Consider the following 27,756-nt stretch of genomic DNA (forward strand, 5'->3'; position numbering starts at 1 on the left):
AATAGGCAAACAATCCTCCCTATCGACGATACCAGGCCCATTATCTCCAATAAGACTGAACCCTGACCTCCCCCCAGGCATGTCTGACTTTTTAACAAAATATTGGTAAGAAGAAAAGGTTCTCGCTCATCAATTCTTTGACCAAGGTAAACTCTACACAGCACCTCTCCTCTCTACTCAATTTGACAGGCCCCCAATACCGCCATGGACATACCTTCTAATCCCACAGTACCTAGGAACATTGGACAAGAAATCCTCATGCTCTAGACAGCCTTACGCCTTTTGAACACCTCTGCTCCCAGTCGTCCCCCCAAACACACTTGATTTCTGCTACACATTCCCTTCTTTTTATGGATTGTCATTCCAACAGTCCAGCGATGTGCAAAGTTAGGGAAAATTACCTCTCAGTTTTTTTCACACATACAATACACATGGTAAATGCGGCAAAACAGTGCATACTGATGCATTGGAAATCCCAAACCGTCCCGTCATTGAAGGAATGGTTCTGTAGAATCAAAAGAAATCTTGATTTTCTGCGATTCTAAAGCACAACCCTCTTCTCACAACTCCATAGAAACCTACAGATATCAGGGGGATAACCCCACGAGGAGGGAAGCAGGAGACGGTCAACCTTATTCCAAGAGACAGCAGCCCTGTTCCCCATATCATTCACTCTCTTCTATGGGCCCCCCCCCCCACACCCATGGACAGCGTCTTGCTTTTACTATCAAAACAACCCCAAGCAGGGGCACACTTACCCCCACCTCCACTGCCCTCTAGGTTAGGTTACATTCCCCCTACACTCATACGTTTCACTCCCATCCCTCCCCCTTTTTCTTTACCATCTCCATGAATGCCATGACAGGTTACCAGCAACCACATGTTACAGATGGTGATCTCCACATGTTGGAGATCACCTATGCACTCGTAGCCCTTGTACACACGGTCGGACATTCTGATGGACAATGTCCGATAGGGCCATGTTGTCGGATAATCCGACAGTGTGTGGGCTCCATTGGACTGTTTCCGTCTGAGTATCCGACAGACCAAGTTTTCCAGCTGGGCTATAAAATTTTCCGACAACATGATCCGATCGGACTTTGTCCGATCATGTGTAGAGAATTCCGATCGGACAAAGTGCCACGCATGCTCAGATCAAATTCCTAGACCAAAGCTATTGGCTACTAGCCTGAACGTAGACCCGTCCTAACGAAATACCGTCATCACGTTAAGTACGATCGGATTTCCTGACAACTTTGTCCGACTTTGTGTATGCAACAGTTTCGGACAAAATCAGACGGATTTGGTTGTCGGAATGTCCGACCGTGTGTACAAGGGCATATAGATGACCTAGCTGGTCCAGAGAGAAACCGACTGATTGAACTCTCACAATATCAGAAAAGGCATCTATATTAGGATGATACATTCACTTCTACAGACCCTACATTGGGATAACACAACGGTTACCAAGAATTACCACAAGTTGTAGACTTGATCTAGACAATAGAACCATTGTATTTGAAATGTTTTGACATCTCAAAACTGTAAATCAAAGTCTATGGAGACGTTAAGGATCATTATCGTTACCTGTACCCAGGGCAGGGCTTAGGGTGGTGGGGGCCCCTGGGCTTGAGTCACTTTCGGGCCCTACCTTCTATACATTACCATATTTATCAGCGTATACCACGCACTCCAAATTTAGAGGGATTTTTAAAGAAAAAAACTTTTAGGAGGGAAGTTTAAGGAAGAACACATTTAAATGCCCATCAATGCAGCCTCATCGGTGTCCATCTGCAGCCTTGTCCAGTTTCATTACAGCCTTGTCAGTGTCATTTGCAGCCTTGTGAGTGTAGCCTTGTCATTTGAAGCCTTGATCCAGTGTCATTTTCAGCCTTGTCATTGCAGTCTTGAAGTTTAAAATGGCGCCACCGAGATGCAGGGTCCTGTGTATCTCGGCAGCTCGCGGGTCCTTTCGGTGGCTGTTGGGTCCTCTCGGCCATTCTCGGCGGCTCTCGGGTCCTCTCGGTGGATCTTGGGTCCTTTCGCAGTCCCGAGCAGAGCCGAGAGTAGCCGAGTGTACTCGGCTCGGCTCACAGTCACACCCAGTCCCTGTGTTATGTCCATCATAGGGCGAGACTGGGCGTGACTGTGACCGGAGCCGAGCCGAGTACACTCGGCTATGTATTTCGGCGGGGCCCCCTATTGGGGGGGCCCATGGGCTTGAGCCCAGTCAAGCCCAATGGTAAGTCCGGCCCTGCCTGTACCTTAACCTGTTACTCTTGATGTTTCACTTACTGTGTATGTTCAATTATTCTGTATGACAACAAATGTTAACCTGTCTGTACAACTATGCCAATAAAAACTATTGAAACAAAAAAAGAAAAAAAGAACATGAAAGACACATAGCGGAGGAGAGCAAAAAAAATCCCAAGAAATTCTTTAAGCATGTAAACAGTAAAAAAGGGAGGACAGACCATATTGGCTCCATAAGGAATGAGGAAGGACATCTGGTTACAAAGGATGGGGAGATGGCGAAGGTATTGAATTTATTCTTCTCCTCACGAGGGAATCGAGGGGCTTCAGTAACCAAAACAACAGTGTTTATCCTCATGACACATCACAGGAAGCACCTCCATGGTTAACAGAAGATAGAATTAAAATTAGACTTGAGAAACTTAATATTAAGTCAAAATGTTACTTCCGCCCATAGCTCTTAAAGGGCCTTTTTTTTTTAATGACAAATTATTAATATTTTTTTATTTTTTTTTATTGCATTTTAGTGTAAATATGAGATCTGAGGACTTTCTGACCCCCGATCTCATATGTAAGAGGTCCTGTCATGTTTACATTCCTTGTAATAGGAATAAAAGTGACACATTTTTTTTTTTAAATAAAAAATAAAAGGTAAAATAAATAAGAAAAAAAAAATTATTTAAATGCGCCCTGTCCCGCCGAGCTTGCATGCAGAAGCGAACGCATACGTGAGTAGCGCCTGCATATGAAAGTGGTGTTCAAACCACACATGTGCGGTATTGCTGCGATCGTTAGAGTGAGAGCAATAATTCTAGCCCTAGACCTCCTCTGTAACTCAAAACCTGCAACCTGTAACTAATTTTAAACGTCGCCTATGGCGATAGATTTTTAAGGGTAAAAGTTTGTTGCCATTCCACGAGCAGGCGCAATTTTAAAGCATGACATGTTGGGTATCAATTTACTCGGCGTAACATTATCTTTCACAATATAAAAAAAAATTGGGCTAACTTTACCGTTGTCTTATTTTTTTAGATTTTTTGGATGAACCTGGGTTTACACCAAACTCAAACTCATCAGCAATTGAATATATATATAAATCATCCAATATAAATCTAATATAGGCCTTACAAAAAAAAAATCCAATTATTAAGAAATTATTACACGCATCCAAGAAATGCACCAAGAATATTTTAGAATGTATTAAAGTAAACTTGTCATTCATTTTTATACACCATGTTAACATTTTTATGTAATCTAAGCCATCAAGTAGAAGTGGGTACACTCCATTAGTCAAATTCCTGCTAAACTCAGGGTACTTGTAGCTTTTAGAATTCTGAAGGTTGGCACAGTGGTATGCTTCTTCTACATTCCCCAGTGCAATATGTGGTGCCCAAGGGGGCGTTCACAGAACTTTTTTGGGGGAGGGGCATCTTTTTAAGGTCACCCATGCTCTGCCCCTTTTCAACAATGTCATTATCATGATCAGAGACTGCAGACATAGTACAGGAGATGGTCAGAGACTGTGGACATAGTACAGATGGATAGAGACTGCAGACATAGTACAGAAGATGGTCAGAGACTGCAGACATGGGGGGCGTGGCCAGGAACACAGGACTGGTTCTTTGGTGCCGAAGTGTTCCGGATCTCCCGTTGGGTTATCTGCTCTGTTTGAAGTACTGCTGAGATGATGGTTACCCGTAAAAACAAGGAGGGAACCGAGCGGCCCATGTTCCAACATGACGCCCTTCAGCAGCGTGGAGGATGTGGCACAGATAAGAAGGACATAGTGAGTAAGCTGCCCAAAACCTCTAAAATGGCCACTGGTGACCAACCCAGGGACATGAGGTACTGTGCCCAGAAGCTCTATGGGCTGGCAGACTTGGCTGATACAGCAGAGCCGGAGGCATTGGCTCAGGGGGAGGACACAGTGCAGGGGGAGGTGGAGAGGGACCTGGCACAGGCAGCCATTTCAACACAATGTGAGACACACATTTCTGAGGCTGTGGACATAGAGGGAGAAAAGGAGACTGAACAGCCGACCCTGTACTGCTTCAGTCAAAATTTTACAAGATTGTTTTGACGGCCTGAAATAGGAAATGACCCTGATGAGACAAGACCTGCAAAAAATCAGGGAAAGAACAACTGCAGCTGAAAGCAGGATTGATGACTTAGAGGACAAGCTCCCTCCTCTAGTCAGGGAAAAACAAGCTAACACCAGGCTGATTAAAACAGTTGATATGCTCCCGCTGCTGTCAATCAATCAAATTCAATGATGTGTGGGCTGTGTACGGCATTCGTGTCTATGGATGCAAATGCTGACTTGGGAGTGTGCCCGTAAGGTAACCCCCTAGAAGAACGCTTCTCCTAGGGGGTTATCTGATGTGGGGAGGAGCCGCGAGAGCCACCGGGGGACCCCAGAAGACGATGATCAGGGCCACACTGTGCAGAACAAGCTGCACAGTGGAGGCAAGTATGAAATGTTTGTTATTTTAAAAAAAAATGAACTCTTACAATCACTTTAAGGAATCCAGGGGCTCCAGGCTCTGGGAGGCACCAGAGATGCTATGCCTGCTGTTCTTGGCGTCTTACTGCTCTCCTTTCCCGCAGCCTCTGTCTCATGGGCCACTCGCTCGCACTATGTAGACCAGGTGATGTCATCCTGCCCACCCCTTGAGGCCTTTGCTGTCCTGCTCCTCGCACCAGCTGTCACTGACCCTGCTAAACTGTTTACAGGTGTGAGCAGGGCCAGCCACTGACGCTAGTATAAAGACTGAGTGCGGAACCCCCGATCCCATACCTGATTCCAGGGGGGGACACTTGCCCCCCCCCCCCGCCCCTACCTGCGGACACCCATGGTGGTGCCCCTCAATAGGCTAAGAGGTCCTGGGTTACATTATGGGTGGTGGTGGGGCATTCTTCCTGTCAAAATTTGAATTTTGAAAATGACACACTGCAGCTCAAGTGCATTCACAAGGGGTAGGGACCTCTGCTTGATTAGATAGAGTGCCTTGAAAAAGTATTCATACCCCTTAACATTTTCACCATTTTTTCATGTTACGACCAAAAACATAAAATGTATTTCATTGGGATTTTATGTGAAAGACCAACACAAAGTGGCACATAATTGTGAAGAGGAAGGGAAATGATAAATGGTTTTCCTAATTTGTTACAAATAAATATCTGATAAGTGTGGTGTGCATTTGTATTCAGCCCCCCTGAATACTTTTTTGAACCACCTTTCACTGTAATTACAGCTGCAAATCGTTTTGGGGATGTCTCTACCAGCTTTGCACATCTAGAGAGTGACATTTTTGCCCATTCTTCTTTGCAAAATAGCTCAAGCTCTGTCAGATTGGATGAAGAGTGTCTGTGAACAGCAATTTTGTTTAATTATTTTATTATTTATTAATTAGGTGATTTCTGAAGGCAATTGGTTCCACTAGATTTTAGTTAGGGGTATCAGAGTAAAGGGGGCTGAATACAAATGCACGCCACACTTTTCACATGTTTATTTGTAATAAATAAATAAATAAATAAAACCATTTATTGTTTCCCTTCCACTTCACAATTATGTGCCACTAAAATCCCAATAAAATACATTTACGTTTTTAATTTCAAGGGGTAGGAATACTTTTTCAAGGCACTGTACATATAAATTATCATTACACAAGACACACTGGGGTAGATTTACTAAAGCTGGAGCACATACTTTTTCAAGGCACTGTAGATAGATAGATCTATATAAACTAATGGCAGATGTACTTTAGAACATAGATAAGCATAGTACTGAAAATAAAACAACAAATCTGACTATATGTCGTCTAAACGGCACCACTGTGCATTATGATGCTTTTATTACATCACAGACCAAAATATACATATTTCAACTCCTTTTTTAACTAAAGTTAAATTATTCATGCTTGAAACGCATGTCTAATAAGAGAGAGGTCTTAATAATAAAACAAGAAGTACAATATTGCCCCCTGGTGGCTAAAAAGTAATTATACTTCTTCTAGCACAAATGTACAGTATATCTGTCAGACACAGGACAATATACAGTATATCAAAGGGTGATGATTAAGAAAAAGTAAGGACACCAGTAACAATTGTGTTAATGTCCTTGTGGTCTAATATTAGAAAGTATAAGAATGGTCAACACTGTGCAAACAAATATTGGTATGTATTTACAAGTGCCTTGAAAAAGTGTTAATATCGAAATTTTCTACATTTTGTCATGTTACAACCAAAAACGTAAATGTATTTTATTGGGATTTTATGTGATAGGCACAAAGTGGCGCATAATTGTGAAGTGGAAGGAGAATTATAAATGGTTTTCCTAATTTGTTACAAATAAATATCTGATAAGTGTGGGGTGCATTTGTATTCAGCCCCCTGAATACTTTGTAGAACCACCTGTCACTGCAATTACAGCTGCAAGTCTTTTTGGGGTTGTCTCTACCAGCTTTGCACATCTAGAGAGTGAAATTGTTGCCCATTCTTCTTTGCAAAATAGCTCAAGCTCTGTCAGATTGGATGGAGAGCATCTGTGAACAGCAATTTTCAAGTCTTGCCACAGATTCTCAATTGGATTTAGGTCTGGACTTTGACTGGACCAGTCTAACACATGAATATGCTTTGATCTAAACCATTCCATTGTAGCTCTGGCTGTATATTTAGGGTTGTTGTCCTGCTGGAAGGTGAACCTCTTCCCCAGTCTCAAGTCTTTTGCAGATTCTAACAGGTTTTCTTCTAAGATTGTCCTGTATTTGGGCTCCATCCATCTTCTCATCAACTCTGACCAGCTTCCCTGTCCCTGCTGAAGAAAAGCATCCTCACAACATGGTGCCGCCACCACCATGTTTCACAGTGGGGATGGTGTGTTCAGGGTGATGTGCAATGCTAGTTTTCCGCCACAAAAAGCGTTTTGCTTTTAGGCCAAAAACTTACAATTTGGTCTCATCTGACCAGAGCACCTTCTTCCACATGTTTGCTGTGTCCCCCACATGACTTCTCGCAAACTGCAAACAGGACTTCTTATGGCTTTCTTTCAACAATGGTTTCTTCTTGCTACTCTTCCATAAAGGCAAGATTTGTGGAGTGCATGACTAATAGTTGTTCTGTGGACAGATTCTTAAACCTGAGCTGTGTATCGCTGCAGCTCCTCCAGAGTTACCATGGGCCTCTTGGCTGCTTCTCTGATTAATGCTCTCATTGCCCAGCCTGTCAGTTTAGTCATTCAGTGATCCGTGAGATGTTCAAAGTTTGGGATTTTTTATAACCTAACCCTGCTTTAAATTTCTCCACAACGTTATCCCTGACCTGTCTGGTGTGTTCCTTGGTCTTCATGATGCTGTTTGTTCACTAAGGTTCTATAACATACCTCTGAGGGCTTCACAGAACAGCTGTATTTATACTGAGATTAAATTACACACAGGAGGACTCTATTTGCTAATTAGGGGACTTCTAAAGGCAATTGGTTCCACTAGATTTTAGTTAGGGGTATCAGAGTAAAGGGGGCTGAATACAAATGCATGCCACACTTTTCACATATTTATTTGTAAAAAAAAAATGGAAACCATTTATCATTTTCCTTCCACTTCACAATTATGTTCCACTTTGTGTTGGTCTATTACATAAAATCCCAATAAAACACATTTACGGTTTTAGTTGTAACATGACAAAATGTGGAAAATTTCAAGGAGTATGAATACTTTTTCAAGGCACTGTACATATAAATTATCATTATACAAGACACACTGGGGTAGATTTACTAAAGCTGGAGTACTCAGAATCTGGTGCATGGTAGCCAATCAGCTTCTAACCTCAGCTGGTTCAGTTAGGGTTTGGCAATAAAACCTGGAAGCGGATTGGTTTCTATTCAGAAGTGAGCCTGATTTTGCACTCTTCAGCTTTAGTAAATAAACCCCATTGCCAGACAGGATATAAACCCCGTCTGACCCTTAGTTCAAATGCTTCCGAATGAAGTCTGTACAAGTAATTGAAAATTGATGGGGGAAGGGAGGGAGAAGCCGGGTTTGCTAAAAGTGTAATTATTATTTAACCCTTTCTTGTCCAAGAAAAATCAAACCCTTGTGAGCAGATCAGATTTTGAAGTGGTTTTGGCAGATGCCATTCCACCCAATAATAACATTTTAACTAATTTGCATAGCAACATTATTTGCAAGGTCTTTTTCATTTGGTAATTTATTTTTTGAAAAATACATAGATTTGTTTTAAAATGAACACAAGCACAGACAAAATTGCAAGAAGAAAAAAAGCAGTTCTAGTTTTTCATTTCATGTTTCACCCATTTATCCTGAATACAGGGAACCTTCATTTGGCTTTGACACCTACAGTATCTCAAAAAAGTGAGGACACCCCTCACATTTTTGTAAATATTTTATTATATCTTTTCATGTGACAACACTGAAGAAATGACACTGCTACAATGTAAAGTAGTGAGTGTACAGCTTGTATAACAGTGTAAATTTTCTGTCTCCTCAAAATAACTCAACACACATCCATTAATGTGAGTACACCCCTATGTGAAAATATCCAAACTGGGCCCAATTAGCCATTTTCCCTCCCTGGTGTCATGTGACTAGTTAGTGTTACAATGTCTCAGGTGTGAACGGGGAGCAGGTGTGTTAAATTTGGTGTTATAGCTCTCGCTTTCTCATACTGGTCTCTGGAAGTTCAAAATGGCCCCTCATGGCAAAGAACTCTCTGAGGATCTGAAAAAAAATGTTGCTCTACATAAAAATGGCCTAGGCTATAAGAAGGTTGCCAAGACCCTGTAACTTAGCTGCAGCATGGTGGCCAAGACCATACAGCGGTTTAACAGGACAGGTTCCACTCAGAACAGGCCTCACCATGGTCGACCAAAGAAGTTGAATGCACATGCTCAGCGTCACACCCAGAGGTTGTCTTTGGGAAAAAGACGTATAAGTGCTGCCAGTATTGCTGCAGAGGTTGAAGGGGTGGGGGGGTCAGCCTGTCAGTGCTCAGACCATATGCGGCACACTGCATCAAATTGGTCTTCATGGCTGTCATCCCAGAAGGAAGCCTCTTCTAAAGATGATGCACAAAAAATCCCACAAACTGTTTGCTAAAGACAAGCAGACTAAGGGCATGGGTTACTGGAACCATGTCCTGTGGTCTGATGATCAAGATAAACTTATTTGGTTCAGATGGTGTCAAGCGTGTGTGGAGGCAACCAGGTGAGGAGTACAAAGACAAGTGTGTCTTGCCTACAATCAAGCATGGTGGTGGGAGTGTCATGGTCTGGGGCTGCATGAGTGCTGCCAGCACTGGGGAGCTACAGTTCCTTGAGGGAACCTGAATGCCAACATGTACTGTGACATACTGAAGCAGAGCATGATCCCCTCCCTTCAGAGACTGAACCACAGGGCAGTATTCCAACATGATAACGACCTTGAAAACACCTCCAAGAGAACCACTTCCTTGCTAAAGAAGCTGAGGATAAAGGTAATGGACTGGCCAAGCATGTCTCCAGACCTAAACCCTATTGAGCATCTGTGGGGCATCCTCAAGCGGAAGGTGGAGGAGCGCAAGGTCTCTAACATCCACCAGCTCTGTGATGTCATTATGGAGGAGTGAAAGAGGACTCCAATGGCAACCTGTGAAGCTTTGGTGAACTCCATGTCCAAGAGGGTTAAGGCAGTGCTGGAAAATAATGGTGGCCACACAAAATATTGACACTTTGGGCCCAATTTGGACATTTTCACTTAGGGGTGTACTCACTTTTGTTGCCAGCGATTTAGACATTAATGGCAGTGTGTTGAGTTATTTTGAGCGGACAGCAAATTTACACTGTTATACAAGCTGTACACCCACTACTTTACATTGCAGCAAAGTGTCATTTCTTCAGTGTTGTCACATGAAAAGATATAATAAAATATTTTATATTTCTAAAGATACACAAATCACAATCCCTTTACCTAGTGTATCATTACAGCGCTCAAATTACCTAAATTCTACACCTTAGCTGCCACTTACCAAGAGAGTATCAAATATATATAGGTGCATACAAACTAATTCTGAAACTTCAATCAACTAATTGGTTGCACGTAGCGCTATTACCAGTGTTACCTTTCAGTAAACACTACCTCACCTCTTAAGTGATCCTATCTGGATCAAAATGTGTTATAGATTACAAACAATAAATTACACAGATCACTATCACTCAGTGAATACTTAAATTTGCATCTAAATTATACACACAGTGACTGGTATAAATAAAAAATGTGTATATAGTCCATCCACCACAAAATATTAATAATAATAATAGTAGATTTCCAGATTACAAAAGTCCTTCTATAAGTGCGTGAACAAATCTCCAGTGTTCAAATCACTTTTTACAAGTGACTCCTTCACCACACCATCCGTGCTTGTGATCCCCCCTTCGTGAAAACACTCACCGACTGATAAGCCTTACACTCTTGTGTCAGGCCAAAAGAGCTTTCAAAAACCTCCCAAGAGGTAGTTCAGACACCAGCACATCCGATTGGATCTTCTCCACTTAAGCACTTCAATGCATATATATATACCTCAAAGAGAAATCAAAGAGGGAGCCCCCAATAGTGTAATACTGCAATCACTTTTTAATGTTAAAAATCTCACTCTTTATGCACTCACATGAACACAAAATGGTTAAATCACTTCAAAAGGGTAAAAAGACTCGCTTCACATTTCCACTTCACAACACTACTCTGAATACGTCAGGCATTGGTGGTCACAGCGGACTTATTAAATAAGGTGCTGGATCGCTTTCTCTCACCCCTCCTCGTGCGTCCCGCCTGGTCCCACACAGCAGGTCCGTTCGAAAAGGGCGCCTTTAAGCTTAATGATTCAGTCCTCTCAGTCCAAGACCTCCTTCCCAGCTCCGTGTATGTCAGCTCAATATTCACCAGATAGCCACGCCCCCGACATGTTTCGTCGTATCAGACTTAATCATGGGATTGGCTATCTGGTCTAGCATCCCACCTTATATTTCTCCATCGTCCAATCACCTCCCTTCACTGTCCATCTCTCACACCCATATTCAATGAAGTGTGTTCTGGCGTCCAAAATACGCGCCGAAACCAGATCCCTGGTCTACGCATGCTCAAATCACAGTATTCGATGTCCCCCTTCAAAGAACGGGTATTCGGCATTAAATATTGCACATTCGATATTAGAATTCGCTACGATCTCCGGTGCGTATGTCGAAATTTATTCGACCATGAAAGTTAAACATTATGTATGTCGAAATCCATTTGACCTTAGATGTTACATTCGATATTATGTAGATTCCGCTCTGGTCTCAAATATTTACACAGGCTGCGTACTACTGGACCGCTCGTGCGACGAGATCAGGACTTCATGTCCCCATCTCCACAATATTCAAATATTGGATTCCGTGTCCCCACACGCCATCACCAAAAATGTAGAGTCATTAACGCACTCCCGCTGATAATATCACTCCCCATCAGTAGTGTCTCTCCATCTGTGCGAGCAGTATCTCTCTACACCATCAACCTATTGGCTCACTCTGTACTCAGTCGACTAATATTGCGCTTGCATAAATCCCATCTGTTAGATATGCCAATACATAATGTATAGTCCAGTATATTCCCAATTACATACTGGTACATTACTCTGCCGCCGTGTCACCAATGCGCCAACGTTTACAATGATGGTTATCATACATCTTAAATTAACCAAGTTGGTTCAAGTATTCATTACTGTACTAGGACATCCAAAATACAAATCTAATTGAACCAAAAAACTAAAAAAAATGCATCTAAAAAAATATCTATAGTGCAAATAAATAAAAACATAACTCAAAATAAAATAATAATAATCGCGTTAAGAAAAATTCTATTAATGCTTTCTTAAAAAGAGACATAATTGGCACCACCATAATATCCTAAAACTCCCCCCATCCATAACTTCACATCTGTCTATAGGTGTAAAATCACATTAAAAATTACAGACCAATAATTGGTAACCTCTGGTGCACTTCCATCTCAGAGTTTCAACCTCCCCTCTATATCTCTTGAGAGAACGTTGAAACCCAACACCTATTTCAGGATTTTTCCTGCTTACGAATCTAGGGAGCTTATTTCCCTTACTTATAAGACAATGTCAATGTCCATGATTAATTGACTAGAAATCACTAATGTAGCAGTTTAGGTCCAGTTCTATGTTCATACCCCTTGGATGGAGGCTCTTCAACGAGAAGATCCACTTAGTCTCCCTTTGAGATAAATCTCTAACTCGATTAGAGCCCCTCCAAGAGGGATGAACATGGTCTATTCCACAGAACTGTAATAGACTCGGATTCTGTTGATGGCATTCTTTAAAATGTAGTGATACGCTATGATATTGATAACCCTTTCGGATATTAGTCAAATGTTCAGAGATTCGTACTCTCAATAATCTTTTTGTGCGTCCTACATAAAGTAAATTACAGGGGCACCATAGTAGGTACACAACATGTGACATATTACACGTCATAAACTCATTAATATCAAATGTTTCTCCCTCACTATTAGTTATTGAGGTGATTCCCCTGTTTACCTGATGTACAGTTCTACAGCAAATACATCTTCTACATGCATAAAATCCTTTTAGTTCACCCGAAATGGTTTGTCGTATAGGGGGGTCCAAGATCTTTTTTACAACCCTATCCCCAATATTGGGTGCCCGTTTATAGATGAACCCCGGAGATTTGGGTAACAAGCCCCCCAGATGTTTATCCCTCCCCAGAATATGCCAGTGTGTCTTAAAGATTTGCTCTACCTCTCTAAACTGATGATGGAAACTAGATAAGAATCTTAATTGATGTTGTGCCCCCCCTCCTTCCTTTCTCCTCCCCTCCAGGCAAGTCTCCCTTGGAATATTCGCAACCGTCCCAATAGTTTCATCCAAGGCGGTCTCTGCATACCCTTTCTGTATAAACCTCTCTTTCAAGATTTGGGATTGGGCTACAAAATCTTCTTTGGTTGTACAGTTCCGGCGAACCCTTAAAAATTGTACTTTAGGGATATTTCTAATCCAGGATGGGTGATGTCCGCTCTTAGTTGTTAAATAGCTGTTACGATCTGTGCTTTTAAAATATACTGTCGTATTAAATCTGTCATCCTTTCTCTCTATCAGGAGATCAAGGAAATTTACCGTAGTAGAGCTAATATTGAACTCCAACTTAATATCATTAGAATTGGAGTTCAATCTCTCCAAAAAGCTCAAAACCGACGCCTTTGTTCCCCCCCCATATGAAAAACAGATCGTCTATAAATCTACGATAAAAAATAAGCTGTGGGCAATCGATTCCAAACACATATCTATCCTCCCACTCGGCCATGAATAGGTTGGCGAGGCTAGGGGCATATTTAACCCCCATTGCCACGCCAACACCCTGGGCATAGAAGGTCCCATCAAACCAGAAGTAGCTGTGGGTCATACAAAACTCTAATGCCCGGCCCACAAACACCTTCCGGGCATGTGGGATGTCCTCCCTCCTGCTCATGGCCCAGTTAAGTGCTAGCAGGGCGTCTTGGTGCTGAATAATAGTATATAAACTAGCTACGTCAGCCGTAACCAAATACACTTCCGTAGACGAGGGGATGGAAATCTCATTGAGGGCTTTTAGCAGATCTGTTGTATCCCTCAAATACGCTCTCGTGTTTTTTACACTAGGTTGGAGAGATCTATCCAAATATTCTCCCAATCTGGAGGTGACTGATCCTATCCCATTCACAATAGGACGTGGTGGGGGAGTCACCACGTCCTTGTGAATTTTGGGCAAAGTATAGATTACCGGTATTCTGCAGGCGCTGGGGACCAAATATTTCTTTTCCATTATGTTGAGCTCTCCCTTTCCATATCCCCACTCCACCAGAGCCTCTAATTGATTTTTATATTCATCTGTAGGGTCTAGATTTAGCTTTTTATAGGTGGTGGTGTCTCCCAACAGCTCCTCCAACTGGTCGTGATAAAACGACCTGTCAAGGATCACCACCCCTCCCCTCTTATCCGCCGGGCGTATGATAATATCTTTCTTTTCTTCTAGGGATTTGATCCCCTCTTTAATATACCTTGGATTCACGCCCTTACTTACGGGGAGTTTTTCTAAATCATTTAACACTAAATTTTTAAAGACCTCTACAAAATGATTACCAGCTAACTGGGGGTTGAATAATGACCGATTCCTCAGTCCACTATCCGTTTGGCTACTAGGGTTACTACTCCCCGATTTAGGGGTGTTGGGGTGCATCAAAAAATGTTTCTTAATATTTAGGGTCTGAATATATTTGTGTATATCTATGTATACATCAAACTTATTCATACTCTGTCGTGGAGCGCATTTAAGTCCCATGTTCAGAATATTCAGTTCCTTCTTATCCAATGTCACCTTGCTTAAATTAAAAATGCCATTATTTAAGTGTCCCTCAGTCTCTTTCTTGGATTGTTTCCTCCGTCCTGCCCTACATCCCCTCCTCCTCTCCCCATTGAACCTCCTTGTTGCATGGGCCCATTTCTCTGTCCATTGGATATTACTGGAGTATGTCCTCTCGGGGTCGTCCCTCCCCCCCTTCCCCCTCTCCCCCTCTGATTTAAAAAAGGTGGAGGGGGAAGAGCCTGAGGTGGGAACCCAGATTCATTCATCCTTCTATTTCAATCATCATATGCCAGAGGCATGAACCTATTATGTAATGGTATCAGATTACCCCTTTCCCGGTTACCATCATACCCATATTCCTGTACCCACCTTTGATTACCTTGGGGTGCAAATTGTGCTGGGTAGAGATTCCTATCCCCATAGGGTGGTGGATAATCATAATAGTTAACTTGATAATCATTTCCCCTTTCCCTTGGGGGTGGTCTAGGTGAGTAATAATCACCATAGGAGTTTACTCTACCCTGCTGTGTGCTATTGTACCCTTGACTGGGGGGTCTGAGTTAAGGGTTTTTTTTTGTTATTAGTCTTACCCTTTCCTTCCTCTCCTTTACCCCCATACTTCGAATTGCTGTTTTCCTTTATTGGGGGTTCATTACCTATGGTAGATCCTTGAATCTCTATATCCTTTCCTACATTTAACTGCCAATAATAAATTTTATTGTTTTTAAAATCAGTTACATCTCTATTATATTTCTTAACCTTCTTTTTTGAATATCTTTATCCCATTTTTCCAATTTTTTCTTCATTGTATCATTAAACTCCCTCATTTGGTTATTGTCTCCCAGAGGTTCCAATTTTATTTTCATTTGTTCAATCTGTTCCTTTAATTTGGCCAATTTTATCTCTTTCCTTTTTAAAACTAAAGCTTGTAGCTCCATACCCATTTTATTAAAAAAAGTGAGCCATTCATCCATGAAAGGCTGGTCATTTAGACCATCTTGTGGACTAACTTCCCATCTCAGACTCCTGAAAATGAGACCCTCTTTTAAATATTGTTCAAATGTGAGTACATCCCACCAGGTTTTAACCTGTTTCTCTAATAAATGGTCTAACGTCTTCAAAAGACCTGTGATGTCTTCCTCCTCCTCCATCATTTCATGGTTATTGGAGAAAATATTAGCCGGATTAATCTGCCGTGAGGCTAGATAATTTATAGCCTCCATCCCTCCACTCGTGAGTGTGATATAGAATAAAAAACCAACCCCCCTCAAGCTGCTCATGATTATCTTAAATGCTATATATTTCTAAAGATACACAAATCACAATCCCTTTACCTAGTGTATCATCACAGCACTCAAATTACCTAAATTCTACACCTTAGCTGCCACTTACCAAGAGAGTATCAATTATATATAGGTGCATACAAACTAATTCTGAAACTTCAATCAACTAATTGGTTGCACGTAGCGCTATTACCAGTGTTACCTTTCAGTAAACACTACCTCACCTCTTAAGTGATCCTATCTGGATCAAAATGTGTTATAGATTACAAACAATAAATTACACAGATCACTATCACTCAGTGAATACTTAAATTTGCATCTAAATTATACACACAGTGACTGGTATAAATAAAAAATGTGTATATAGTCCATCCACCACAAAATATTAATAATAATAATAGTAGATTTCCAGATTACAAAAGTCCTTCTATAAGTGCGTGAACAAATCTCCAGTGTTCAAATCACTTTTTACAAGTGACTCCTTCACCACACCATCCGTGCTTGTGATCCCCCCTTCGTGAAAACACTCACCGACTGATAAGCCTTACACTCTCGTGTCAGGCCAAAAGAGCTTTCAAAAACCTCCTAAGAGGTAGTTCAGACACCAGCACATCCGATTGGATCTTCTCCACTTAAGCACTTCAATGCATATATATATATATACCTCAAAGAGAAATCAAAGAGGGAGCCCCCAATAGTGTAATACTGCAATCACTTTTTAATGTTAAAAATCTCACTCTTTATGCACTCACATGAACACAAAACGGTTAAATCACTTCAAAAGGGTAAAAAGACTCGCTTCACATTTCCACTTCACAACACTACTCTGAATACGTCGGGGCATTGGTGGTCACAGCGGACTTATTAAATAAGGTGCTGGATCGCTTTCTCTCACCCCTCCTCGTGCGTCCCGCCTGGTCCCACACAGCAGGTCCGTTCAAAAAGGGCGCCTTTAAGCTTAATGATTCAGTCCTCTCAGTCCAAGACCTCCTTCCCAGCTCCGTGTATGTCAGCTCAATATTCACCAGATAGCCACTCCCCCGACATCTTTCGTCGTATCAGACTTAATCATGGGATTGGCTATCTGGTCTAGCATCCCACCTTATATTTCCCCATCGTCCAATCACCTCCCTTCACTGTCCATCTCTCACACCCATATTCAATGAAGTGTGTTCTGGCGTCCAAAATACGCGCCGAAACCAGATCCCTGGTCTACGCATGCTCAAATCACAGTATTCGATGTCCCCCTTCAAAGAACGGGTATTCGGCATTAAATATTGCACATTCGATATTAGAATTCGCTACGATCTCCGGTGCGTATGTCGAAATTTATTCGACCATGAAAGTTAAACATTATGTATGTCGAAATCCATTCGACCTTAGATGTTACATTCGATATTATGTAGATTCCGCTCTGGTCTCAAATATTTACACAGGCTGCGTACTACTGGACCGCGCGTGCGCCGAGATCGAATCGGATGTGCTGGTGTCTGAACTACCTCTTAGGAGGTTTTTGAAAGCTCTTTTGGCCTGACACGAGAGTGTAAGGCTTATCAGTCGGTGAGTGTTTTCACGAAGGGGGGATCACAAGCACGGATGGTGTGGTGAAGGAGTCACTTGTAAAAAGTGATTTGAACACTGGAGATTTGTTCACGCACTTATAGAAGGACTTTTGTAATCTGGAAATCTACTATTATTATTATTAATATTTTGTGGTGGATGGACTATATACACATTTTTTATTTATACCAGTCACTGTGTGTATAATTTAGATGCAAATTTAAGTATTCACTGAGTGATAGTGATCTGTGTAATTTATTGTTTGTAATCTATAACACATTTTGATCCAGATAGGATCACTTAAGAGGTGAGGTAGTGTTTACTGAAAGGTAACACTGGTAATAGCGCTACGTGCAACCAATTAGTTGATTGAAGTTTCAGAATTAGTTTGTATGCACCTATATATATTTGATACTCTCTTGGTAAGTGGCAGCTAAGGTGTAGAATTTAGGTAATTTGAGCGCTGTGATGATACACTAGGTAAAGGGATTGTGATTTGTGTATCTTTAGAAATATATAGCATTTAAGATAATCACGAGCAGCTTGAGGGGGGTTGGTTTTTTATTCTATATCACACTCACGAGTGGAGGGATGGAGGCTATAAATTATCTAGCCTCACGGCAGATTAATCCGGCTAATATTTTCTCCAATAACCATGAAATGATGGAGGAGGAGGAAGACATCACAGGTCTTTTGAAGACGTTAGACCATTTATTAGAGAAACAGGTTAAAACCTGGTGGGATGTACTCACATTTGAACAATATTTAAAAGAGGGTCTCATTTTCAGGAGTCTGAGATGGGAAGTTAGTCCACAAGATGGTCTAAATGACCAGCCTTTCATGGATGAATGGCTCACTTTTTTTTATAAAATGGGTATGGAGCTACAAGCTTTAGTTTTAAAAAGGAAAGAGATAAAATTGGCCAAATTAAAGGAACAGATTGAACAAATGAAAATAAAATTGGAACCTCTGGGAGACAATAACCAAATGAGGGAGTTTAATGATACAATGAAGAAAAAATTGGAAAAATGGGATAAAGATATTCAAAAAAGAAGGTTAAGAAATATAATAGAGATGTAACTGATTTTAAAAACAATAAAATTTATTATTGGCAGTTAAATGTAGGAAAGGATATAGAGATTCAAGGATCTACCATAGGTAATGAACCCCCAATAAAGGAAAACAGCAATTCGAAGTATGGGGGTAAAGGAGAGGAAGGAAAGGGTAAGACTAATAACAAAAAAAAACCCTTAACTCAGACCCCCCAGTCAAGGGTACAATAGCACACAGCAGGGTAGAGTAAACTCCTATGGTGATTATTACTCACCTAGACCACCCCCAAGGGAAAGGGGAAATGATTATCAAGTTAACTATTATGATTATCCACCACCCTATGGGGATAGGAATCTCTACCCAGCACAATTTGCACCCCAAGGTAATCAAAGGTGGGTACAGGAATATGGGTATGATGGTAACCGGGAAAGGGGTAATCTGATACCATTACATAATAGGTTCATGCCTCTGGCATATGATGATTGAAATAGAAGGATGAATGAATCTGGGTTCCCACCTCAGGCTCTTCCCCCTCCACCTTTTTTAAATCAGAGGGGGAGAGGGGGAAGGGGGGGGAGGGACGACCCCGAGAGGACATACTCCAGTAATATCCAATGGACAGAGAAATGGGCCCATGCAACAAGGAGGTTCAATGGGGAGAGGAGGAGGGGATGTAGGGCAGGACGGAGGAAACAATCCAAGAAAGAGACTGAGGGACACTTAAATAATGGCATTTTTAATTTAAGCAAGGTGACATTGGATAAGAAGGAACTGAATATTCTGAACATGGGACTTAAATGCGCTCCACGACAGAGTATGAATAAGTTTGATGTATACATAGATATACACAAATATATTCAGACCCTAAATATTAAGAAACATTTTTTGATGCACCCCAACACCCCTAAATCGGGGAGTAGTAACCCTAGTAGCCAAACGGATAGTGGACTGAGGAATCGGTCATTATTCAACCCCCAGTTAGCTGGTAATCATTTTGTAGAGGTCTTTAAAAATTTAGTGTTAAATGATTTAGAAAAACTCCCCGTAAGTAAGGGCGTGAATCCAAGGTATATTAAAGAGGGGATCAAATCCCTAGAAGAAAAGAAAGATATTATCATACGCCCGGCGGATAAGGGGGGAGGGGTGGTGATCCTTGACAGGTCGTTTTATCACGACCAGTTGGAGGAGCTGTTGGGAGACACCACCACCTATAAAAAGCTAAATCTAGACCCTACAGATGAATATAAAAATCAATTAGAGGCTCTGGTGGAGTGGGGATATGGAAAGGGAGAGCTCAACATAATGGAAAAGAAATATTTGGTCCCCAGCGCCTGCAGAATACCGGTAATCTATACTTTGCCCAAAATTCACAAGGACGTGGTGACTCCCCCACCACGTCCTATTGTGAATGGGATAAGATCAGTCACCTCCAGATTGGGAGAATATTTGGATAGATCTCTCCAACCTAGTGTAAAAAACACGAGAGCGTATTTGAGGGATACAACAGATCTGCTAAAAGCCCTCAATGAGATTTCCATCCCCTCGTCTACGGAAGTGTATTTGGTTACGGCTGACGTAGCTAGTTTATATACTATTATTCAGCACCAAGACGCCCTGCTAGCACTTAACTGGGCCATGAGCAGGAGGGAGGACATCCCACATGCCCGGAAGGTGTTTGTGGGCCGGGCATTAGAGTTTTGCATGACCCACAGCTACTTCTGGTTTGATGGGACCTTCTATGCCCAGGGTGTTGGCGTGGCAATGGGGGCTAAATATGCCCCTAGCCTCGCCAACCTATTCATGGCCGAGTGGGAGGATAGATATGTGTTTGGAATCGATTGCCCACAGCTTATTTTTTATCGTAGATTTATAGACGATCTGTTTTTCATATGGGGGGGAACAAAGGCGTCGGTTTTGAGCTTTTTGGAGAGATTGAACTCCAATTCTAATGATATTAAGTTGGAGTTCAATATTAGCTCTACTACGGTAAATTTCCTTGATCTCCTGATAGAGAGAAAGGATGACAGATTTAATACGACAGTATATTTTAAAAGCACAGATCGTAACAGCTATTTAACAACTAAGAGCGGACATCACCCATCCTGGATTAGAAATATCCCTAAAGGACAATTTTTAAGGGTTCGCCGGAACTGTACAACCAAAGAAGATTTTGTAGCCCAATCCCAAATCTTGAAAGAGAGGTTTATACAGAAAGGGTATGCAGAGACCGCCTTGGATGAAACTATTGGGACGGTTGCGAATATTCCAAGGGAGACTTGCCTGGAGGGGAGGAGAAAGGAAGGAGGGGGGGCACAACATCAATTAAGATTCTTATCTAGTTTCCATCATCAGTTTAGAGAGGTAGAGCAAATCTTTAAGACACACTGGCATATTCTGGGGAGGGATAAACATCTGGGGGGCTTGTTACCCAAATCCCCGGGGTTCATCTATAAATGGGCACCCGATATTGGGGATAGGGTTGTAAAAAAGATCTTGGACCCCCCTATAAGACAAACCATTTCGGGTGAACTAAAAGGATTTTATGCATGTAGAAGATGTATTTGCTGTAGAACTGTACATCAGGTAAACAGGGGAATCACCTCAATAACTAATAGTGAGGGAGAAACATTTGATATTAATGAGTTTATGACGTGTAATATGTCACATGTCGTGTACCTACTATGGTGCCCCTGTAATTTACTTTATGTAGGACGCACAAAAAGATTATTGAGAGTACGAATCTCTGAACATTTGACTAATATCCGAAAGGGTTATCAATATCATAGCGTATCACTACATTTTAAAGAATGCCATCAACAGAATCCGAGTCTATTACAGTTCTGTGGAATAGAATATGTTCATCCCTCTTGGAGGGGCTCTAATCGAGTTAGAGATTTATCTCAAAGGGAGACTAAGTGGATCTTCTCGTTGAAGAGCCTCCATCCAAGGGGTATGAACATAGAACTGGACCTAAACTGCTACATTAGTGATTTCTAGTCAATTAATCATGGGCATTGACATTGTCTTATAAGTAAGGGAAATAAGCTCCCTAGATTCGTAAGCAGGAAAAATCCTGAAATAGGTGTTGGGTTTCAACGTTCTCTCAAGAGATATAGAGGGGAGGTTGAAACTCTGAGATGGAAGTGCACCAGAGGTTACCAATTATTGGTCTGTAATTTTTAATGTGATTTTACACCTATAGACAGATGTGAAGTTATGGATGGGGGGAGTTTTAGGATATTATGGTGGTGCCAATTATGTCTCTTTTTAAGAAAGCATTAATAGAATTTTTCTTAACGTGATTATTATTATTTTATTTTGAGTTATGTTTTTATTTATTTGCACTATAGATATTTTTTTAGATGCATTTTTTTTTTGTATTTTGGTTCAATTAGATTTGTATTTTGGATGTCCTAGTACAGTAATGAATACTTGAACCAACTTGGTTAATTTAAGATGTATGATAACCATCATTGTAAACGTTGGCGCATTGGTGACACGGCGGCAGAGTAATGTACCAGTATGTAATTGGGAATATACTGGACTATACATTATGTATTGGCATATCTAACAGATGGGATTTATGCAAGCGCAATATTAGTCGACTGAGTACAGAGTGAGCCAATAGGTTGATGGTGTAGAGAGATACTGCTCGCACGGATGGAGAGACACTACTGATGGGGAGTGATATTATCAGCGGGAGCGCGTTAATGACTCTACATTTTTGGTGATGGCGTGTGGGGACACGGAATCCAATATTTGAATATTGTGGAGATGGGGACATGAAGTCCTGATCTCGGCGCACGCGCGGTCCAGTAGTACGCAGCCTGTGTAAATATTTGAGACCAGAGCGGAATCTACATAATATCGAATGTAACATCTAAGGTCGAATGGATTTCGACATACATAATGTTTAACTTTCATGGTCGAATAAATTTCGACATACGCACCGGAGATCGTAGCGAATTCTAATATCGAATGTGCAATATTTAATGCCGAATACCCGTTCTTTGAAGGGAGGACATCGAATACTGTGATTTGAGCATGCGTAGACCAGGGATCTGGTTTCGGCGCGTATTTTGGACGCCAGAACACACTTCATTGAATATGGGTGTGAGAGATGGACAGTGAAGGGAGGTGATTGGACGATGGGGAAATATAAGGTGGGATGCTAGACCAGATAGCCAATCCCATGATTAAGTCTGATACGACGAAACATGTCGGGGGCGTGGCTATCTGGTGAATATTGAGCTGACATACACGGAGCTGGGAAGGAGGTCTTGGACTGAGAGGACTGAATCATTAAGCTTAAAGGCGCCCTTTTCGAACGGACCTGCTGTGTGGGACCAGGCGGGACGCACGAGGAGGGGTGAGAGAAAGCGATCCAGCACCTTATTTAATAAGTCCGCTGTGACCACCAATGCCCCGACGTATTCAGAGTAGTGTTGTGAAGTGGAAATGTGAAGCGAGTCTTTTTACCCTTTTGAAGTGATTTAACCGTTTTGTGTTCATGTGAGTGCATAAAGAGTGAGATTTTTAACATTAAAAAGTGATTGCAGTATTACACTACCACAGTATTACCAATCCCTCTTTGATTTCTCTTTGAGGTATATATATATGCATTGAAGTGCTTAAGTGGAGAAGATCCAATTGGATGTGCTGGTGTCTGAACTACCTCTTGGGAGGTTTTTGAAAGCTCTTTTGGCCTGACACGAGAGTGTAAGGCTTATCAGTCGGTGAGTGTTTTCACGAAGGGGGGATCACAAGCACGGATGGTGTGGTGAAGGAGTCACTTGTAAAAAGTGATTTGAACACTGGAGATTTGTTCACGCACTTATAGAAGGACTTTTGTAATCTAGAAATCTACTATTATTATTATTAATATTTTGTGGTGGATGGACTATATTCACATTTTTTATTTATACCAGTCACTGTGTGTATAATTTAGATGCCAATTTAAGTATTCACTGAGTGATAGTGATCTGTGTAATTTATTGTTTGTAATCTATAACACATTTTGATCCAGATAGGATCACTTAAGAGGTGAGGTAGTGTTTACTGAAAGGTAACACTGGTAATAGCGCTACGTGCAACCAATTAGTTGATTGAAGTTTCAGAATTAGTTTGTATGCACCTATATATATTTAATAAAATATTTACAGAAATGTGAAGAGTGTACTGACTTTTGTGAGATACTGTATTATACAATTTTATTTAACTATATAGTACAAGGGCCTGCCTGATTGCATGCAATTTGAACGTGTTTAGGTTTGACCTCATATTATACAGTGTCGTTTTGGTAAATCCAAAGGAAAATTGAACAAGAAAATTGTATAATGTATGGCCAGCCTTACTGGCCAAATCTTCAGGTGAAACAGAGGGAAAAAGCCTTAAATAAAAAAAAGAATGCAGCCGCCACATCTAATCACTGGTAAGCTGCAATATATACCATTTTTGGTTTCTGGTTTAATGCTGCTTTAAAGTGTTACTAAACCCAAAACTGTAAAATCAGACTGTATATGCAGTAAAGCATGCTTGTTATACTAACTGTGAAACCTCTACATTGTGTAAAAAGGCTGTTTGTTCCTGTCTTCTCTGATTGTCCCCTTCTTCCACTGTTCCCAATCCTTCTGCTGATAGTACAGAGCCTTGGGGGCACTATGCACATGCTCAGTTTGGTATGTATTGCTACAGCATTTTTTATTTATTTTTTTCATGAGTGGGCCAATCAGCACTGTCAGGACAGAGGATCACCAGGGGTCATGCAGTCTCATAGAACAGTCAGAGGAGAATGAAAACTATATGCAGGATGAAAAAAAGTTTATTTTCTTTTTACATGCAATCACTATGTTATAACTATATACTGTATACACATCATTGTGCAGGTATGAATCATTCACTGTCTGTTATGCTTAATGTTCCTGAGAAAAAGATGCCTTTGGCTGCTTGAATCGAGCTAACTTTGCTAAAGAAATTGGTTAGGCATGATGTTGTATTTGAACTCCCTTGGGGTAAGCAGTCATTGTATCACGTGTCGCAAAAAAACAAGACACAAATATCTAGTGCATTACCAAAAGATTTCTTCATAAATAGACAGCAAAGCCATATGCACACTCACAAAAGTGGAGAAAATGTGAGCACTGTGTGACACCAATGACAGATCTAGTGTTGGTGAAGTGTCACCCGATCCAATGCACCACAATGTCTGCAAGTTCATGCATTTTGTGGGACGCACCACCTTCCCTCAGAGCTAACTCAGATAATTGTAGTGCTACCGTCCAATAGGCAGCTGTAAATTCACAGGTGCAGAGGAAGCCAGGAACACAGCAACAGTCCACTTTCTCTGACTCATTGAATAGGCTAGGGGATGTCTTTTTAGGGTACAGTAGACTGGAACCGTCTATAGGTTTATGGCTGTAGCTTCAGCACAGGTAAAGGTTGACTAGAACAGCTACAGGTTCATGGATGAGGACATTGAAGTATCTTCAGCACAAGTAAAGGTAGACTGGAACAGTCTATAGGTTCACGGCTGGGGAACATGAAGTACAGTAGTTTCAGGGCAGGTAAAGGTAGACTAGAACAGTCTATAGCTTCACGGATGAGGACCATGAAGTATCTTCAGCACAGCTAAAGGCAAATTGGAACAGTCTACAGGTTCATGGCTGGAGAACATGCGGTAGCTTCAGCACATGTAAAGGTAGACTGGCACAGTCTACAGGTTCATGGCTGGGAACCACAAAGTAGCTTCAGCACATGTAAACATAGACTGGAACAGTTTACAGGTTCATAGCTGGGGACCATGAAGTATCTTCAGCACAAGTAAAGGTAGACTGGAACTGTCTACAGGTTCACGGCTAGGGAACATGAAGCACAGTAGTTTCAGGGCAGGTAAAGGTAGACTAAAACAGTCTATAGCAGGGATATGCAATTAGCGGACCTCCAGCTGTTGCAAAACTACAAGTCCCATCATGCCTCTGCCTCTGGGCGTCATGCTTGTGGCTGTCAGAGTCTTGCTATGCCTCATGGGAGTCTTAGTTCTGCAACAGCTGGAGGTCCGCTAATTGCATATCCCTGGTCTATAGGTTCACAGATGAGGACCATGAAGTATCTTCAGCACAGCTAAAGGTAAATTGGAACAGTCTACAGGTTCATGGCTGGAGAACATGAGGTAGTTTCAGCACATGTAAAGGTAGACTGACACAGTCTACAGGTTCATGGCTGGGGACCACGAAGTAGCTTCAGCAAATGTAAAGGTAGACTGGAACAGTTTACAGGTTTACAGCTGGGGACCATGAAGTAGCTTCAGCACATGTAAAGGTAGACTGGAACAGTTTACAGGTTCACGGCTGGGGACCATGAAATAGGGGTGTTGAAAACAATTGCTGAATGCATTGCGATGCAGTCTTGAATGATTCTGCATTGATGCAGAGAACAGCTGCATTGTGATTGCATGGATGACATCATCCTGCCATGCCTTGCCTCTTCCGGGCACTGCCCCCTGTCATTACAAATACAGGCTGGGTGCTGGCATCCTATCAGCTTTGACAAAGGAGCCATGGGTAGCTCTGAAATGGGGTAGCCATGCCCTGTTTTCCCACCGGCTGCTGACGTCACCCCCAGCTGCTGGTATTCAGCGTCTTGCACGTGCGCTAGCCCCAAGCATCCCGGCCGACCTCTCCACTAAGCAGAGGTCTCTGCACCACTACACCTTCTCCTGTGCAATGCTCTTCTGGATTCTTGGTGGGTCTGACAAGCACTTCTCTCCCTGCAGTATAAGTTGCCAGTTGTCTAATGTGATTACTTATAATAACTATTTTAGAAAAATGTACTTAAATTAGAATATGAAAATATGCTTAGTGTCCCTTGAAACAATGCAGGCCCACGCAAAATTCTTTTGCTTTATATTAGCCTGATAATTTAACAACAATATAGGTAAATTACTATCACATGGTCACGACTCACTTATAGTCATGAAAGCTTTATGATAGTCCCGTAAAAGGAATAAAGAGGATGGAAAGTTCTTAAGCTAGCAGCACCACCTGGTGGAAACAGACTATTCATTTTTTATATATAAGCCAAACAGAAACACATGTAAGACACAAAAAAGGCAAAGAACCAAAGATGCTATAGAGTCGGTCCTCTTGAATCGAAACCAGTTTTGGATGGTATTTAAAAATTAGAGACCAGAAGTTAAAAATTAAGTGTATGAGTCTGTAGTGCTTACCTAAATGTTTGTGGAATCCTGTGCAACAAAAACACTTTCCAGCATGCGACTTGTAATTTTTTTTTGTAAGAAGCCCAGATAATGTCAGCAAAAGTCAGTCAGTACAGTTACAGTAGAAAGAAACCGAATTTAACCGCCTTGCCAACAAGCCAGCGTCATTATACTATGGCAGGTTGGCACGGCTGCGCAGAAATCGCCATAGGTGTATGTCGGCCACTTAGAGAGTGATAGGGGGTGCTCACACTCACGACGCCAGAGCCGATGCACCTGGCCGGTGGCCGCGATGTCCACCGGCGACCCGCGATAGCTCTACAGAGACCCAGAATGGGGACCTGTGTATGCAAACAAACCGATCCCTGTTCTGTCAGGGGAGTAGAGAGAGATCTGCTGTTCCTAGTAATCAGGAACAGCGATCTCTCCCCTCCTCAATTCCCCCACAGTTAGAAACACCTCCCTATTGGACACTTAACCCCTTCCCTGCCAGTGACATTTATACAGTAATTAATATATTTAGCTCTGATCGCTGTATAAATGACAGTGGTCCCAAAAAAGTGTCAAAGGTGTCCGATCTGTCCAGTCCTGCTAAAAATCGCAGATCGCTGCCAATACTAGTGAAAAAATAAATAAATACTAAAAATGCCATAAATCTATCCCCTGTTTTGTAGACGCTATAACTTTTGCACAAACCAATCAATATACGCTTATTGTGATCTTTTTTACCAAAAATATGTAGAAGAATACATATTGGCCTAAACTGAGGAACAAAATTCTTTTTATTTTTTTGAGATTTTTATTATAGCAAAAAGTAAAAAATATAGTTTTTTTTTCAAAATTGGCACTTTTTTTGTTAATAGCGCAAAAAATAAAAACAGCAGAGGTGATAAAATGCAGTACTACCAAAAGAAAGCTCTATTTGTGGGGAAAAAAAAATGTTGTTTGGGTACAACGTTGCCCAACTGCGCAATTGACAGTTAAAG

This window comes from Lithobates pipiens, unplaced genomic scaffold (assembly GCF_037356315.1).
Source record: "Lithobates pipiens isolate NorthernLeopardFrog02 unplaced genomic scaffold, aLitPip1_a1.2 Scaffold_3, whole genome shotgun sequence".
NCBI lineage: Eukaryota > Metazoa > Chordata > Amphibia > Anura > Ranidae > Lithobates > Lithobates pipiens.